The sequence below is a fragment of the Schistocerca gregaria genome, chromosome 11, assembly GCF_023897955.1.
Source record: "Schistocerca gregaria isolate iqSchGreg1 chromosome 11, iqSchGreg1.2, whole genome shotgun sequence".
Lineage (NCBI taxonomy): Eukaryota > Metazoa > Arthropoda > Insecta > Orthoptera > Acrididae > Schistocerca > Schistocerca gregaria.
Genome location: NC_064930.1, coordinates 70072604 through 70089725, shown reverse-complemented (window position 1 = coordinate 70089725; position 17122 = coordinate 70072604).

Below are 17122 nucleotides of genomic sequence, written 5' to 3'. Positions count from 1 at the left end.
AGTTAAATAACAATGTCGAAAACGGCATTTCCGAAGATGTCAACAAGATGTGTAATGTACATTCACAGTACATACAGGTTACTGGCAGTGTAGTCCTAGCTCTGTCGCAACAAAACCTCGGGAAGGGGCGCCCTATCAGAATATAGGAAACCTTATTTATTAGATGTTCTCCAACTATCAAGAATACGATCTTACAATAAAATTAGTACTGTTTTTAGATATTTACCAAAAAGATTCAAGATGGTTCAAATGGCTCTGAGCACTATGGGACTTAACTTCTGAGGTCATCAGTCCACTAGAACTTAGAACTACTTAAACCTAACTAACCTAAGGACATCACACACATCCATGCCCGAGGCAGGATTCGAACCTGCGACCGTAGCGATAGCGCGGTTCCAGACTGACGCGCCTAGAACCGCTCGGCCACCCCGGCCGGCCAAAAAGAGTCAAGTACGTAAAAACACTGACCAGTAACACACAGCAGACCAATATAGAACGCGCATTACAAAACAGAATGCCATGTTGGCACGTAAAAATCATAAAGGTGAACACCAACAACCATATTACAAAGCAATAGGAGAACTTTTTAAATCTTTTACCAAAGACAGTGAAATACTTTAAATCACCAACTAGTAATACACAGCGTATTACGAAATTGTATGCCATGCTCGCAAGTAAAACTCATTAACTGTGAAACAGCGCAGAAAACAATAGGAGACCTTTACGAAAAAACAGTCCAATACGTAAAATTACTGACCTGTAATATACAGCATCGCCAAATACAGCCTGCATTACAAAACTGGATCCCAAGTCGACACGCAAATACCATTAAGTGTGAAACCATGCAACTCTACGATAAAATTATTAGTTTTCAAATTACCAAACACTGTCAAGCCTCTTAAAACCAATGAACAGTAAAACAAAACAGCACCAGCTACGGCACGTAGTAAAAAGTTGAGTGCCACGTTGGTTGGTTGGTGTGGTCTTCAGTCCAGATACTGGTTTGATGCAGCTCTCTCTCCATTCTACTCTATCCTGTGCAAGCTTCTTCATCTCCCAGTACCTACTGCAACCTACATCCTTCTGAATCTCCTTAGTCTGTTCATCTCGTGTTCTCCCTCTACGATTTTTACCCTCCACGCTGTCCTCCAACACTAAATTGGTGATCCCTTGGTGCCTCAGAACATGTCCTACCAACCGATCCCTTCTTCTTGTCAAGTTGTGCCACAAACGTCTCTTCTCTCCAATCCTATTCAATACTTCCTCATTAGTTATGTGATCTACCCATCTAATCTTCAGCATTCTTCTGTAGCGCCACGTATCGAAAGCTTCTATTCTCTTCTTGTCCAAACTATTTATCGCCCATGTTTCACTTCCATACGTGGCTACACTCCATACAAATACTTTCGGAAATGACTTCCTGACACTTAAATCTATACTCGATGTTAACAAATTTCTATTCTTCAGAAACGCTTTCCTTGCCATTGGCAGTCTACATTTTATATCCTCTCTACTTCGACCATCATCAGTTATTTTGCTCCCCAAATAGCAAAACTCGTATACTACTTTAAGTGTCTCATTTCCTAATCTTATTCCATCAGCATCACCCGACTTAATTCGACTACATCCTCGTTTTGCTTTTTTTGATGTTCATCTTATATCCTCCTTCCAAGACACTGTCCATTTCATTCAACTGCTCTTCCAAGTCCTTTGCTGTCTCTGACAGAATTACAATGTCATCGGCGAACCTCAAAGTTTTTATTTCTTCTCCATGGACTTTAATACCTACTCCGAATTTTTCTTTTGTTTCCTTCACTGCTTGGTCAATATACAGATAGAATAACATCGGGGAGAGGCTACAACCCTGTCTTACTCCCTTGCCAACCACTGTTTCCCTTTCATGTCCTTCGACTCTTACAACTGCCATCTGGTTTCTAGGCACGTAAAAAAATCTCTAAAAACGAACAGCAACATCAGTATTAAAGGAAACAATAGCAGATTAAAATCCTTATCACTTCCGACCATTTATCGTACCAAAATTTACAACTTCCGTGCGAATAACAGAACTTTTACGTAATATGTCCCACGTAAAAACCAGCATGCTCCAAGTTCGTACTGTATTTCTGCCTACAGATATAATAATTATACCACGGTGCACTTATCGGGGTGCGTTAAAAACCGTTGAGGCGTCGCTACACTTGAGCAACAGTAAATACAAGACGGGCAAAAGAGTGGCGTTCTAAGTTCTCCGCCAATCAACGCCGAAATCACCAGTAGCCTCTCTCTCTGTCTCTCTCTCTCTCTCTCTCTCTCGTTCTCTCTCTCTCTCTCTCTCTCTCTCGTTCTCTCTCTCTCTCTCTCTCTCTCTCACTCTCTCTCTCTCTCGTTCTCTCCCTCTCCCTACATTGATGTATGCGGCTACACTAACAGTGCCCGTAAACATTCACGAGCAAAATTGGAAATCAGGCAACTTTTGGAAGCCACGTCGCGCATCAGACCGCGCGAGCGAACGGCGCCAGAGAATCCAGAGCAGTGCGTGTGGGAACGCAGCTGACGTCACACGGTGCATGTCGGTTCATACAGTTAGGCAGGCGGACAGGCCACTGCGTGAGGGAACGTGCCAGGTGCGTGGGAGGGGGCGACGCACCGCGCACGCACCGAGACGCATCGCGATGCGTGCCGATCCGGGCCCAAGCCAACACTGCTTGGCAACCGGGCGTTACGTGAACGTTGACTAAACGAGGCGACCGTCACTCAGCGCGTCACTCCAGCCACTCACTATCTTCCTGCGCCGAAAGCCGTAATACTTTTAGATGGTTGGGTTGGGTTGTTTGGGGAAGGAGACCAGACAGCTAGGTCATCGGTCTCTTCGGATTAGGGAAGGAAGTCGGCCCTGCCCTTTGGAAGGAACCATCCCGGCATTTGCCTGGAGCGATTTAGGGAAATCACGGAAAACCTAAATCAGGATAGCCGGACGCGGGATTGAACCGTCGTCCTCCCGAATGCGGGGCCAGTGTGGTAGGCACTGCATCACCTCGCTCGGTCTTTCCTTAGGTTACTTAGGTTCAAGTAGTTGTAAGTTCTAGGGGACTGATGACCTCAGAAGTTATGTCCCATAGTGCTTAGAGCCATTTGAACCTCGCTGTTTGGTCTTCTCCGCCAACTAACCAACCAAATCTACCTCCCTAGCCTAACATCCCATCAGTGTTTCACTGAAGGAAGTCGGCCGTGCCCTTTCAAAGGAACCATCCCGGCATTTTCCTGGAGCGATTTAGGGAAATCACGGGAAACCTAAATCAGGATAGCCGGACGCGGGATTGAACCGTCGTCCTCCCGAATGCGGGGCCAGTGTGGTAGGCACTGCATCACCTCGCTCGGTCTTTAGTTAGGTTTAAGTAGTTCTAAGTTCTAGGGGACTGATGACCTCAGAAGTTATGTCCCATAGTGCTTAGAGCCATTTGAACCTCGCTGTTTGGTCTTCTCCGCCAACTAACCAACCAAATGTACCTCCCTAGCCTAACATCCCATCAGTGTTTCACTGAAGGAAGTCGGCCGTGCCCTTTCAAAGGAACCATCCCGGCATTTGCCTGGAGCGATTTAGGGAAATCACGGAAAACCTAAATCAGGATGGCCGGACGCGGGACTGAACCGTCGTCCTCCCGAATGCGAGTCCAGTGTCTAAACACTGCGCCACCTCGCTCCGTCATATTTTTAGACTGTAGCAGCATATACGAAACATTTTCATTCATAAGATGCATGTTATAAACTTCGACGAACTGCAGGAACTCTCGAAAAATGCATTTCTTTTTTCAATTTTGTTTTTAAGACTGAAATCGTTGACGCATCATATAGGGAAATGTGCTACTTAATCATTTGTATTTCTAGGAGCCTGTTATAACCACATTCTGTTCACCTTCTCATTCTTTGACACTTTCAGAATCAATTTTTTTCCGGCGTTTTTATAGATGTGTTAGGTGGATGTGGTACTATACACTATTCCTAAGTCCTTTTCCGAAACGTAAAATCCAAAACACGATTTCAGTGTGAATGAGAGAATAGGATGAGATAATGCAGTATTTACGACAGTCTGCTGTTACAGTCAAATGCGCTATCCTTATTATGCATGGATGCACAGAAACTGTAAAAATTTCTATGCATTTCAACTGAGAATCATGGACGTACTGCGTCTGATACTGTTGAGGAGGAGGCAAGGGCGATGAAGGCGGGCACGTCAGCTGGATGGAGTGCGGCGTCACGCTTTATGGCGACGTAGACGCAGTTTTCGGTACTTGGAAGAACAGCGCCCCTGTCTCGTCTGCTACCCGCTGTGTGCGCTTCAGTGCGCATGCGCGGACCTGCGGCCGCTTGCTTCTGATTGGCTTGCGCGACGCGGAACGACAACGGCGCTTCGGTTCTCTACACCCGAACGGTACCGCTACCGAAATGCATACCGAATAGTGCAGGGACTCTGATTCGAGTACCAGACCGTTCGGTGCCCTTGAGTACCGAAACGAACGGCACAACGGCGAAAAGATACAGAATAGGCACCCAGTCAATAGCTCGCTACTAGGACCGCACCACGACAGAAGTGGCCTCTACGAGAAGAGGATATATGCGGCGCTCCTACCAGCGTCGGCCGCACAGAAGTAGACCGGCACTGGCAGTACAGTTATTAGCGATCCATATCCACTGCTTACATGGACATAGTATACAGAGAGAGACACTTACTACACTCCTGGAAATTGAAATAAGAACACCGTGAATTCATTGTCCCAGGAAGGGGAAACTTTATTGACACATTCCTGGGGTCAGATACATCACATGATCACACTGACAGAACCACAGGCACATAGGCACAGGCAACAGAGCATGCACAATGTCGGCACTAGTACAGTGTATATCCACCTTTCGCAGCAATGCAGGCTGCTATTCTCCCATGGAGACGATCGTAGAGATGCTGGATGTAGTCCTGTGGAACGGCTTGCCATGACATTTCCACCTGGCGCCTCAGTTGGACCAGCGTTCGTGCTGGACGTGCAGACCGCGTGAGACGACGCTTCATCCAGTCCCAAACATGCTCAATGGGGGACAGATCCGGAGATCTTGCTGGCCACGGTAGTTGACTTACACCTTCTAGAGCACGTTGGGTGGCACGGGATACATGCGCACGTGCATTGTCCTGTTTGGAACAGCAAGTTCCCTTGCCGGTCTAGGAATGGTAGAACGATGGGTTCGATGACGGTTTGGATGTACCGTGCACTATTCAGTGTCCCCTCGACGATCACCAGAGGTGTACGGCCAGTGTAGGAGATCGCTCCCCACACCATGATGCCGGGTGTTGGCCCTGTGTGCCTCGGTCGTATGCAGTCCTGATTGTGGCGCTCACCTGCACGGCGCCAAACACGCATACGACCATCATTGGCACCAAGGCAGAAGCGACTCTCATCGCTGAAGACGACACGTCTCCATTCGTCCCTCCATTCACGCCTGTCGCGACACCACTGGAGGCGGGCTGCACGATGTTGGGGCGTGAGCGGAAGACGGCCTAACGGTGTGCGGGACCGTAGCCCAGCTTCATGGAGACGGTTGCGAATGGTCCTCGCCGATACCCCAGGAGCAACAGTGTCCCTAATTTGCTGGGAAGTGGCGGTGCGGTCCCCTACGGCACTGCGTAGGATCCTACGGTCTTGGCGTGCATCCGTGCGTCGCTGCAGTCCGGTCCCAGGCCGACGGGCACGTGCACCTTCCGCCGACCACTGGCGACAACATCGATGTACTGTGGAGACCTCACGCCCCACGTGTTGAGCAATTCGGCGGTACGTCCACCCGGCCTCCCGCATGCCCACTATACGCCCTCGCTCAAAGTCCGTCAACTGCACATACGGTTCACGTCCACGCTGTCGCGGCATGCTACCAGTGTTAAAGACTGCGATGGAGCTCCGTATGCCACGGCAAACTGGCTGACACTGACGGCGGCGGTGCACAAATGCTGCGCAGCTAGCGCCATTCGACGGCCAACACCGCGGTTCCTGGTGTGTCCGCTGTGCCGTGCGTGTGATCATTGCTTGTACAGCCCTCTCGCAGTGTCCGGAGCAAGTATGGTGGGTCTGACACACCGGTGTCAATGTGTTCTTTTTTCCATTTCCAGGAGTGTATTTGCATGTCGCCCATTGCTTCCAACACATTGTTCTAAATCCAAATTTAAGTATTGTCAATCTACTTTATTATAATAAAAACCATTAATGTGATTCGCTTGAATTGTTGCATAGCTACCAGAGACAGCAGCATCCTTTAGGCACCCTATAAGTGACGAGTGGGCAGGACTCCACATGTACAAGCTGTGCCGGCCGGAGTGGCCGTACGGTTCTAGGCGCTACAGTCTGGAACCGAGCGACCGCTACGGTCGCAGGTTCGAATCCTGCCTCGGGCATGGACGTGTGTGATGTCCTTAGGTTAGTTAGGTTTTATTAGTTCTAAGTTCTAGGCGACTGATGACCTCAGATGTTAAGTCCCATAGTGCTCAGAGCCATTTGAGCCATACAAGTTGCATGTAAAATGAGGTGGAAGTACAGTAAGTAATCAATTAAAATGTCGCGACCAACGCAGTAGCATTACAATGTGGTAAGTGAATTTTTTGTTCCTTTGAGCATTTTGTGAGGGTCTGAGCGAGAAAAACAACTTAACGCACAGGTACGAAATTGTGTCACGCTGGTTGGAAATAGCTAAGTGGTGCCATTACGGGTGAGTATATTCTGGCCAATTTGCTCACCTGGTGTTGCGCCGACTCAAGGCACACAAGCGGTGAAACATTTGCCTTACTGTGTCAAACGTATCCAATGCGTAGATTCTGTCAGACAGATTTTCCAATCTGTTTCTATGACCTATGGAATATCAAATTTTTGTTGCCCCTGGAAGCCATTAGTATTTGGTTGCGCGATTTCAGACCAACATCCCTAACTTCCGCTTGCTGCAGAATTCTTGAACATATTCGCATTTCCAATACAACAAATTTTCCTGAGACTGAGAAACTTATGTCCACGAATCAACTTGATTTCAGAAGGCAGCTTGCCCTTTCCTCGCGTGATATGCTGCACACTGCGAATAAAGGGCGACAGGCAGGTTCCGTATTTCTAAAGTAACAGAAAGAATTGGACGTGGTTCGCCATTGCAGCCTGTTAACAAAGCTACGAGCATATGGAATAAGTTCACACGTATTTGAGTGGCACGAAGACTTCTTAAATAACAGAACCCAGTATGTTGTCCTCGACCGCGAGTGTTTTGACAAGGGTATCGTCAGGAGTGCACCATGGAAGTGTGACAGCACAACTGTTGTTCTCTGTATACGTACATGATTTGGCGGACACGGTGGGCAGCAGTCTGCATCTGTTGGCTTGGCTGATGATGCCGTGGTGTGCGGTAAGGTGTCGAAGTTGAGTGAGCGTGGGAAGACACGAGACCACTACACTAAATTTGTGGTTGGTGTGATGAATGGCAGATAGCCCTAAATGTGGAAACATATATGTGTAATGACCATGTGGGAAGTGTGGTAGGGAAGGCGAATCGTCTACTTCGGTTTATTGGGAGAATTTCAGGAATGAGTGGTTCAACTGTGAAGGAGACCAAATATAGGACTCCGGTGCGACCAATTCTTGAATACTGCCCGAGCGTTTGGGATCCGTACCAGGTCGGCTTGAAGGAAGACGTCGAAGCAGTTCAGAGCCGGCCTGCCACATTTGTTAGAGATAGATTCGAACAACCTGCGAGTGTTACGGAGAGCCCGCATCTCGTGGTCGTGCGTGATGTCCTTAGGTTAGTTGGGTAGAAGTAGTTCTAAGTTCTAGGGGACTGATGACCATAGATGTTAAGTCCCAGAGTACTGAGAGCCATTTTTTGTTACGGAGATGCTTCGACAACTTAACTGGGGATGAAATGATAACTAAATCGAAACCCTCAGCTGCCGACAGGTGTGGTTGACATACCTCGATATGGACAGCTGAAAATGTGTGCCTCGACCAGGTCTCGAACACGGGATTTCCTGCTTACATGGCAGACGCTCTATCCATCTGAGCCAACGAGGACACAGATGAATAGCGCGACTGCAGGGACTTATCCCTTGCACCCCTCCCATGAGACCCACATTCGCAACTGTCCACAATCTACATACGTACAGTACGTAATAGATATTTGCCCATCCACTGATTACTCGCGCCATTACACTGACAAGTTCCGTAAGAGGTCGGGAAAACCGTGTGCATTCGCACATACCAAGGTCAATTGCCGGGTAGTCTCTTACTATATGCACGGTCATCAATGGTACCTGTTCTTTCGAGAACAGATGCCATCTTCATATATATAGTAGGAGACTACCCGGCCATTGACCTTGGTATGTGCGAATGCATACGGTTTTCCCGACCTCTTACGGAACTTGTCAGTGTAATGGCGCGAGTAATCAGTGGATGGGCAAATATCTATTACGTACTGTACGTATGTAGATTGTGGACAGTTGCGAATGTGGGTCTCATGGGAGGGGTGCAAGGGATAAGTCCCTGCAGTCGCGCTATTCATCTGTGTCCTCGTTTGCTCAGATGGATAGAGCGTCTGCCATGTAAGCAGGAGATCCCGTGTTCGAGTCCCGGTCGGGGCACACATTTTCAGCTGTCCACATCGAGGTATATCAACCAACACCTGTCGGCAGCTGAGGGTTTCGTTTTAATTATCATTTCATTCTAGAGGAGCTGTACCGTCATCAAAGGTATCTGTTCTTTCAGAACACTTACCATCTTCATATATTAAATGGGGATCCCTCGAGGGAAGGCGACGTTTTCCTCTAGACAAGCTATTGAGAATGTAGAGAAACTGCATTTGAAGCTGACTGTCAAACGATTCTGCTCCCTCCAACATACATTGCGCGTAAGGGCCACGAAGATAACACACGAGAAATAATGGGTCATACAGCGGCATATAGACAGTCGTTTTTCTCTCGCTGTGTTTCAGACTGGAACAGGAAAGGAAATGCCAGTGGTGGTACAGGGTACCCTCCGCCACGCACCGTACAGTGGATTACGGAGTATCGATGTAGATGTAGATATAGTAATACATAGGGGGTACTCAAACGCAAGTGAGACAGATGCAAAAAAGTAAGCAGACATTATTTCACAAGTAACCGCCGTAGCTATTGAAACATTCATTCCCCTGCGAGACAGGGTCAGTGCCTTTATGGAAAAATGTTTGTCTGCGGAATCATTATTGTATGCAGGACGGCACCTCCTCGCCCGGAGCAAATCGACGGCCTCGAATTTCTGCCTTCAGGGCTCCAAAAATATGGAAATCGCACGGGGAGTAATCGGAACTGTATGGACGATGTGTAAGGGCTTCCCAGCGAAACTTCCACAGCGCAGTCGAAACAAGAGGCACGCCAGCTACGCGAAGGTCACGAGGGCCCTTTTCATAGACTGGAAGGGCTCGTTGTTCATTGACTTTCTTGTGCACGGCGCCACAATTAACGCACATCGGTACTGCAAAAATTCAATCTCGCCATTAAGTCCGAACACCGGAGAATGTGGTAGGAGGGCTTCACTGTGTTGCAGGATAATGCCCACATGTTGCCAAAGTTCTTTCGAGTATACAGCACTGGGAAGCCCTTACACATCCTACATACTGTCCCGATCTCTACCCTGGCGCCCTGAAGAATAACATTCGTGACAGACGATTTGCTTCGGATGGAGAGGTGCACGCAGGGGTAAAATCAAGTATCCGTAGGCAGCCGCAAATATAGCATAGGGAGTATAGGGCAGGTGGTCCAGTGTGTCCCCACTTGAGATGGAGTAACTTCTGCGATATTGGGACGTGCGTTATGATGGAGCACCGGCATCCCTTGTCGTACCATTGCACAGCGGTGGTTTTCCACAAACAGGATGCCCCATACGCATTCTTCAATCTCCGATGGATGTCAATTTTTATTTATTTATTTTTGGCAGCCAAGAACAGCATAACAGTACGTTGAACCTGTCTGGACGCATTTTGTAATACAGTTGCCATATTTGACACTTCCGCAGTTACCCCACGATTCTACATTTATATATACGTAGATAACCCTCAAGCCACTGTAGAGTGCGTGGCGGAGGGTACGCTGTACCATTACCAGTCATTTGCTTTCCTATATGCCATTAAAAACGTTACACTACGAAGATGACGTGCTACAGACGCGGAATTTAACCGAGAGGAAGAAGATGCTGTGATATGCAAATGCTTAGCTTTTCAGAGCATTCACACAAGGTTGGCGCCGGTGGCGACACCTAAAACGTGCTGACATGAGGAAAGTTTCCAACACATTTCTCATACACAAATAGCAGTTGACCGGCGTTGCCTGGTGAAACGTTGTTGTGATGCCTCGTGTAAGGAGGAGAAATGCGTACCATCACGTTTCCGAGTTTGATAAAGGTCGGATTGTAGCCTATCGCGATTGCGGTTTATCGTATCGCGACATTGCTGCTTTTCGAGATCCAATGGGTTCAGGAGGGTAATACGGAACACCATTCTGGATCCCAACGGCACCATATCACTAGCAGTCGAGATTACCAGCATCTTATCCGCACAGCTATAATGGATCGTGCAGCCACGTCTCGATCCCTGAGTCAACAGATGGGGACGTTTACAAGACAACAACCATCTGGACGAACAGTTCGACAACGTTTGCAGCAGCACGGACTATCAGCTCGGAGACCGTGACTGCGGTTACCCTTGACGCTACATCACAGACAGGAACGCCTGCGATGGTGTACTCGACGACGAACCTGGGTGCACGAATGGCAAAACGGTCATTTTTTGTGTCGGATGAATCCAGGTTCTGTTTAAAGCATCACGATGGTCGCATCCGTGTCTGGCGACATCGCAGTGAACGCACATTGGGAGCGTGTATTCGTCATCGCCACACTGGTATATCACCTGGCGTGATGGTATGGGGTGTCATTGCTTACACGTCTTGGTCACCTCTTGTTCACATTGATGGCACTTTGAACAGTAGATGTGTTACGACCCGTGGCTCTACCCTTCCTTCAATCCGTGCGAAACCCTATATTTCAGCAGGATAATGCACGACCGCATGTTGTAGGTCCTGTACGGGCCTTTCTTGGTACAGAAAATGTTCGACTGCTGCCCTGGCCAGAACATTCTCCAGATCTCTCACCAACTGAAAACGTCCGGTCAATGGTGGCCGAGCAACTGGCTCGTCACAATACGCCAGTCACTACTCTTGATGAACTGTGGTACCGTGTTGAAGCTGTACACGCCATCCGAGCTCTGTTTGCCTCAATGCCCAGGAGTATCAAGGCCGTTATTACGGTCAGATGTGGTTGTTCCGGGTACTGATTTCTCAGGATCTATGCACCGAAATTGCGGGAAAATGTAATCACATGTCAGTTCTAGTATAATATATTTGCCCAATGAACACCCGTTTATCATCTGCATTTCTTCTTGGTGTAGCAACTTTAATGGCCAGTAGTGTAATTACGAAAACTGCATAAAAATTACGTGCTATTGTAAGTTGTCGTGGTCTCCTGACCTTTACTGCTTACATATTCCGCCCTCACAATTATTTTCCGCACATCAAGACGTTTGATTAAAACCCAAACTCGACAAGATAAAGTCAATGTTGTATGAATTCATGTAAACGATATGCAAATAACTAATAAATAGCAAGTGCGCACCGTGGTTGAAATACTCGAGGCTGGGGTACACACACACATTCCAGAGACGACGGTCACAGGAGCTTATAGTTCGGGAGAGAAACCGCACAACAGGATGCCGGTCCCGGCAGAGGACGGTTCAGCCTATCTATGTCGGTCGGTGGCGACCCGTGGAGTGGACAGTGTTCGCCTGAGGGAAATGAAGAACGACCTTGTGTTCGGTTTAAAAGTAAATTCCGCTACATTGTGTGGGAGCACCTAGCCTACGCATTCTTTACAAACATAGCACGCAGTTTCAGAGGTTTTCACAGGGAGACAGCCAACGCCAAACGCCGATTCTACAGATTTCCAGATTGGTCGCCTTAAACGAAACGGCATTCTCCCGTTTTAGAAGAGCAATGTTAATTGGCAGACGATATTTCTGACGCCTTGAGTTGAAAGATTACTAGAAGAGACTGTAAGATATAGCCCTTTATGTCTAGCGTGGAGAGGCGCTGTTCCGTTGTCGCTCTTGGAGCGAGGAACAAGTCTCTCCTCAGTACTTCACTGGGAGAGCACCTCTGTCGAGAGTGAATCGAAGAGCGACTCTCTATATTGAGTCCTTGCGATTAAGCGTTGTTCACTGTTCACTTATTGTGTGGTGTGAACGGACAGAGTTATAGTTAAACGCCTGCGAGAAAATTTTTTAGTGGCATCGCGGTGGACTGCTTAACTGACAGGTGTAGCACGCCAATAGTTAGACTCGGAGTCCTTGACGTCATCAAGGCATAGGGAGAGTTTGATTGGCGAAGGTCAATCCAGATAGAACGAGAGTTATCATTTGTCAGCAGCGAGCGGCGCAGACAGCAGTCACCGTAGCTTACGGTATTGTGCGCTACAGCTATTGCGAGCCCCATATTTCCCCCACAACAGTACAATTCACTGCATTTCACACATGACAGCCTTGACCATACCTAGCAAGATGCTAACAGATAATTATTCAAGTTGAGTAGGCGTGGCTCTCAGCCATTGTGCCAAGTCAATGACAATCTAAAACTTTGTACAGAAATTTCATTAGCGAATCCTATCCTTGAGGGGTAACTTCACATTCCGAAAAGAACCAGGATATAACTTGTTCAACTGATAACTAAAAGTACCATTGTGATTTCTCAGAATTTTTGCAAAATAAATAATAAATTTCGTTAGTTTCATGTTTTTCTTTCACTAAGTAGCACTAAACTACTCCAGTACCCAAGTATCCCACTAGTTAGGTAAGAAATTTTGTGAATTTTTGTGTCATTTCCTTACAGCGCACGACTCCAGAAGATATTTATTGCTGAAAGTTTTTTAGACATTTCTCTTTAGAACGTTAGGAGCGTCTGTCTGACTTCTGTAGTAGTGTGGGGGTGGAAATTGCATCTTGTAGGAGCCTCAGGATACAGGGTACCTCTCAGATTAATCCGTTGTGCAAAATGACAGAATAGCAGATCAATCCCACGCTCACAGTATGTAATATACACATATTTTCAGGTAACAAAACGGCGTATCAGCTTACTTCACTATTTCGATAAACAGCAGAAGAAATACTTGTAAAAAGGCAAGATTTTTTGTTATTACACATGCAAAACAAGTCTGCAAGGCACACACGAGTGCCCATTTTCCGTCCTTTTTTTGGTCTAAGGTAGAAGGGGCACGTTCATTGTTATGGAAGGCAGACCGACTCACAACAGAATGAAGCTGGCACTTCGTAATCGAGTGTCTGGTATCACATTTTGTGAAGAGAATATGATAACTCCTGCAATATTATTTCAGTGGTAGACGGTGGCGCACGAAAAATCGTCCCCGAGTACCAGACTGCTCATTGTCGGTTACCGATCGTCATCTATTGTTTCGAAGTTGTTGTCTGCATCAGATTATTTGTTGTTTCTTCACTGCCTGATTATTACATGTTTATCTATTCTGCTCGTAGCAGTTAACGAATCGTGCGTAATTGGCGAGCAGTCTGTATTCGGCACGGGTTTATCGTGCGCCACCTTATACAGGGTGATTCAAAAAGAATACCACAACTTTAAAAATGTGTATTTAATGAAAGAAACATAATATAACCTTCTGTTATACATCATTACAAAGAGTATTTAAAAAGGTTTTTTTCATTCAAAAACAAGTTCAGAGATGTTCAATATGGCCCCCTCCAGACACTCGAGCAATATCAACCCGATACTCCAACTCGTTCCACACTCTCTGTAGCATATCAGGCGTAACAGTTTGGATAGCTGCTGTTATTTCTCGTTTCAAATCATCAATGGTGGCTGGGAGACGTGGCCGAAACACCATATCCTTAACATACCCCCATAAGAAAAAATCGCAGGGGGTACGATCAGGGCTTCTCGGAGGCCAGTGATGGAGTGCTCTGTCACGGGCTGCCTGGGGGCCGATCCATCGTCTCGGGTAGTTGACGTTCAGGTAGTTACGGACAGATAAGTGCCAATGTGGTGGCGTTCCATCCTGCTGAAATATGAATTGTTGTGCTTCTTGTTGGAGCTGAGGGAACAGCCAATTCTCTAACATCTCCAGATACTGTAGTCCAGTTACAGTAGCACCTTCGAAGAAGGCCGTCCAGCACTTTTCCCTTTGCACAAACACGCATTCTCTGTAAACTGTTTATACCAACGTTTAATACACCACCTATCAGGAGGTTTAACACCATACTTCGTTCGAAATGCACGCTGAACAACTGACGTCGGTTCACTTCTGCCGTACTCAATAACACAAAAAGCTTTCTGTTGAGCGGTCGCCATCTTAGCATCAACTGACGCTGACGCCTAGTCAACAGCGCCTCAAGCGGACAAATGTGCAACTAAATGAAACTTTATAGCTCCCTTAATTCGCCGACAGATAGTGCTTAGCTCTGCCTTTTGTCGTTGCAGAGTTTTAAATTCCTAAAGTTGTGGTATTCTTTTTGAATCACCCTGTATTATTTCACTGCGATCAGCCATATAACACAACAGTTGGCTAAACGAGACCTTTTGCAGAATGACGAACATTACAAGTGTGTGAGAATTCTGTTATGAATGAACACTCCAGGGGGGAGTGATTCCATCTTCAGTCACATATGCTACTAATTTCCAATTTTTCATAAGAGACATATACCAAGCTCAATGAACGGCGAACGAGTAAAAATGAACGGTTCCCCAAATAAAGAGCAATCAGCAGTGAACTGGTTCCCAAGAATGAACGAGTTTGCCCATCTCCAGTGTACAGTGGATGATATCGCGAGTGCAAGAACAACGCTAATTCTGGTCTACCGTTATAGAGCTTTACTTGTTCTATTCTTATTTGTTGCACTTTACTTTCAATTTTGCTGTATTACACTTGCTTACCTGCTTCCTTTACGTCTCTTACCAGGCATGTTATCCACGAACAGATAGCAATAGTTTGGTCGTGACACTGCATTCGCGTCTAACCAGTTCACCTACCTGTATCGCAGCCTTTCAGTCTAGCATCCGCAACGTGGACGCAGGAGCAAGAACTGCCGCAGAAAACTAGAAGAACTGAGGTTAAAAGAAATTCCTCGTACTTACCGTGTGTAGCGGAATATCCTGCAATAAAAAGAAAACAAAGCTGTTATTATCTCAATTTCAATTACGTCAAATCAAAAATAAACGGTGGTTCATATTTGCACCGTTCTTCATCGTGTGCTATTTCATTATATTGGTTAAGCACTAGTAGATAACTACATAGTCGAAGGATACGTAAAGGGAAGCGATACTTGAGAAGGGAGTGAGACAGGGTTGTAGCCTATCTCCCATATTACTCAATGTGTACGTTGAGCAAGTGGTAAAGGAATCAAAGGAGAAATTATCGAAGAGCACTAAATTCTCCCTCTCTCTCTCTCTCCTCAGCGATCACATTATAACACTGCAACTGGTTTTAAGTAGCTTATGCAATCGAATACCAAATTTGGTTAATTACGAACTATGCCCCAACAGAACAAATAGCCACGTCACGGAAAAGCCACGTATAACACTCCTGTCTGCTTCTATTATACCATAACCTCAAAGCTGGAGGCAGTTTGTAAAATGGAACTATCTTGTTAGAGCAATTATAGTATAAAGCAACAGAGGAGTGTTACCCTCTCCCGGCCGCGGTGGCCGAGCGGTTCTAGGCGCGCAGACCGGAACCGCGCGACTGCTACGGTCGCAGGTTCGAATCCTGCCCCGGGCATGTATGTCTGTGATGTCCTTAGGTTAGTTAGGTTTAAGTAGTTCTAAGTTCTAGGCGACTGATGACCAAAGAAGTTAAGTCCCATAGTGCTCAGAGCCAATTGAAGTGTTACCGTTTGAGTGAAATTTTGTTATGTTGACCGTGTTGTACCTAACGGGGATGGTTTATCGGAAGTGAAAGTCAGAATTACGTAAATATTTGAACAGTAACAAAGAATATTTTACCTATCTACACTGTTCACAGAGTAAGGAAAATGGTTGGCAGCCTAATGACGCAAGAGAATTATTGACATTTAAGAATATAAATATGAGTAACTTTAACGGACAAACACAACCTATTTTGCCACACGTGAGTGCAATGAACTCTGGCACCTGCATATGTTCACGTTAAAAAAAATGCTAACAGTTATAAGACAACATGGCTATTGGCATAATGGCAACAGAAAACGACATTTAGTTTTGCCTTCAAGGCTTGTTCAAACTGAATAGTCTCAATAATATTACTATCAATATTGACTGTAGAATCATAAAATAGGCATAGGTTCAATATTACTTTTCAAACATTTTCCTATCTTATAAAAAAAATTGTAAATTTAGTTCACTGCAAAATTATGAACTGGTCATAAGTTAAGTTTCTCTCTCAACTAAATAGTTTTCTATTTAGAGTGAAAGTTAAATGTATTTCTCACTGAATTTTGAATAAAGAAGTTGTTTTCCGTAAATCGTGGTCTTTCTGTTAGTTGTTACTTATCATGAGCATAAACGATAACCTGTGGATGCTATTACGCTATTAATATGCCCTGTCAATACCCAAAAGAAACAAGTGCTTAGCAAGCATGTGTATATAACTTTCCACTATTGCAGTTTTCCACTTTTACTACAGTGAGACACAAAATTAACATATTTGTAAGACACTGACTCACCTTGTGCGATTTACAACAAGCAGCAATGTGATCATTTACTAAACAAAACTTTATAAGCCTAAGTCTTAAGAACTTTTAATTTTGAAGTTGGCAACAACATATTAATAAGCAGTTTTAAGAGAAGAATTATTTTCCGCAAGCATCAATTACTTTAGTTCACTTTCTTGCCACATCAACTTTAACTTTCTTTTTACTATGTTCAAGAGACATTAATTAGTAAAACAGTGGGCTTTAATGTTCTTTCAGTAAGGACACTCGGTAATCACTTTAGTTCAAACGGAGAGGAACGTGAGAGGTGTTATGATAAGGAACA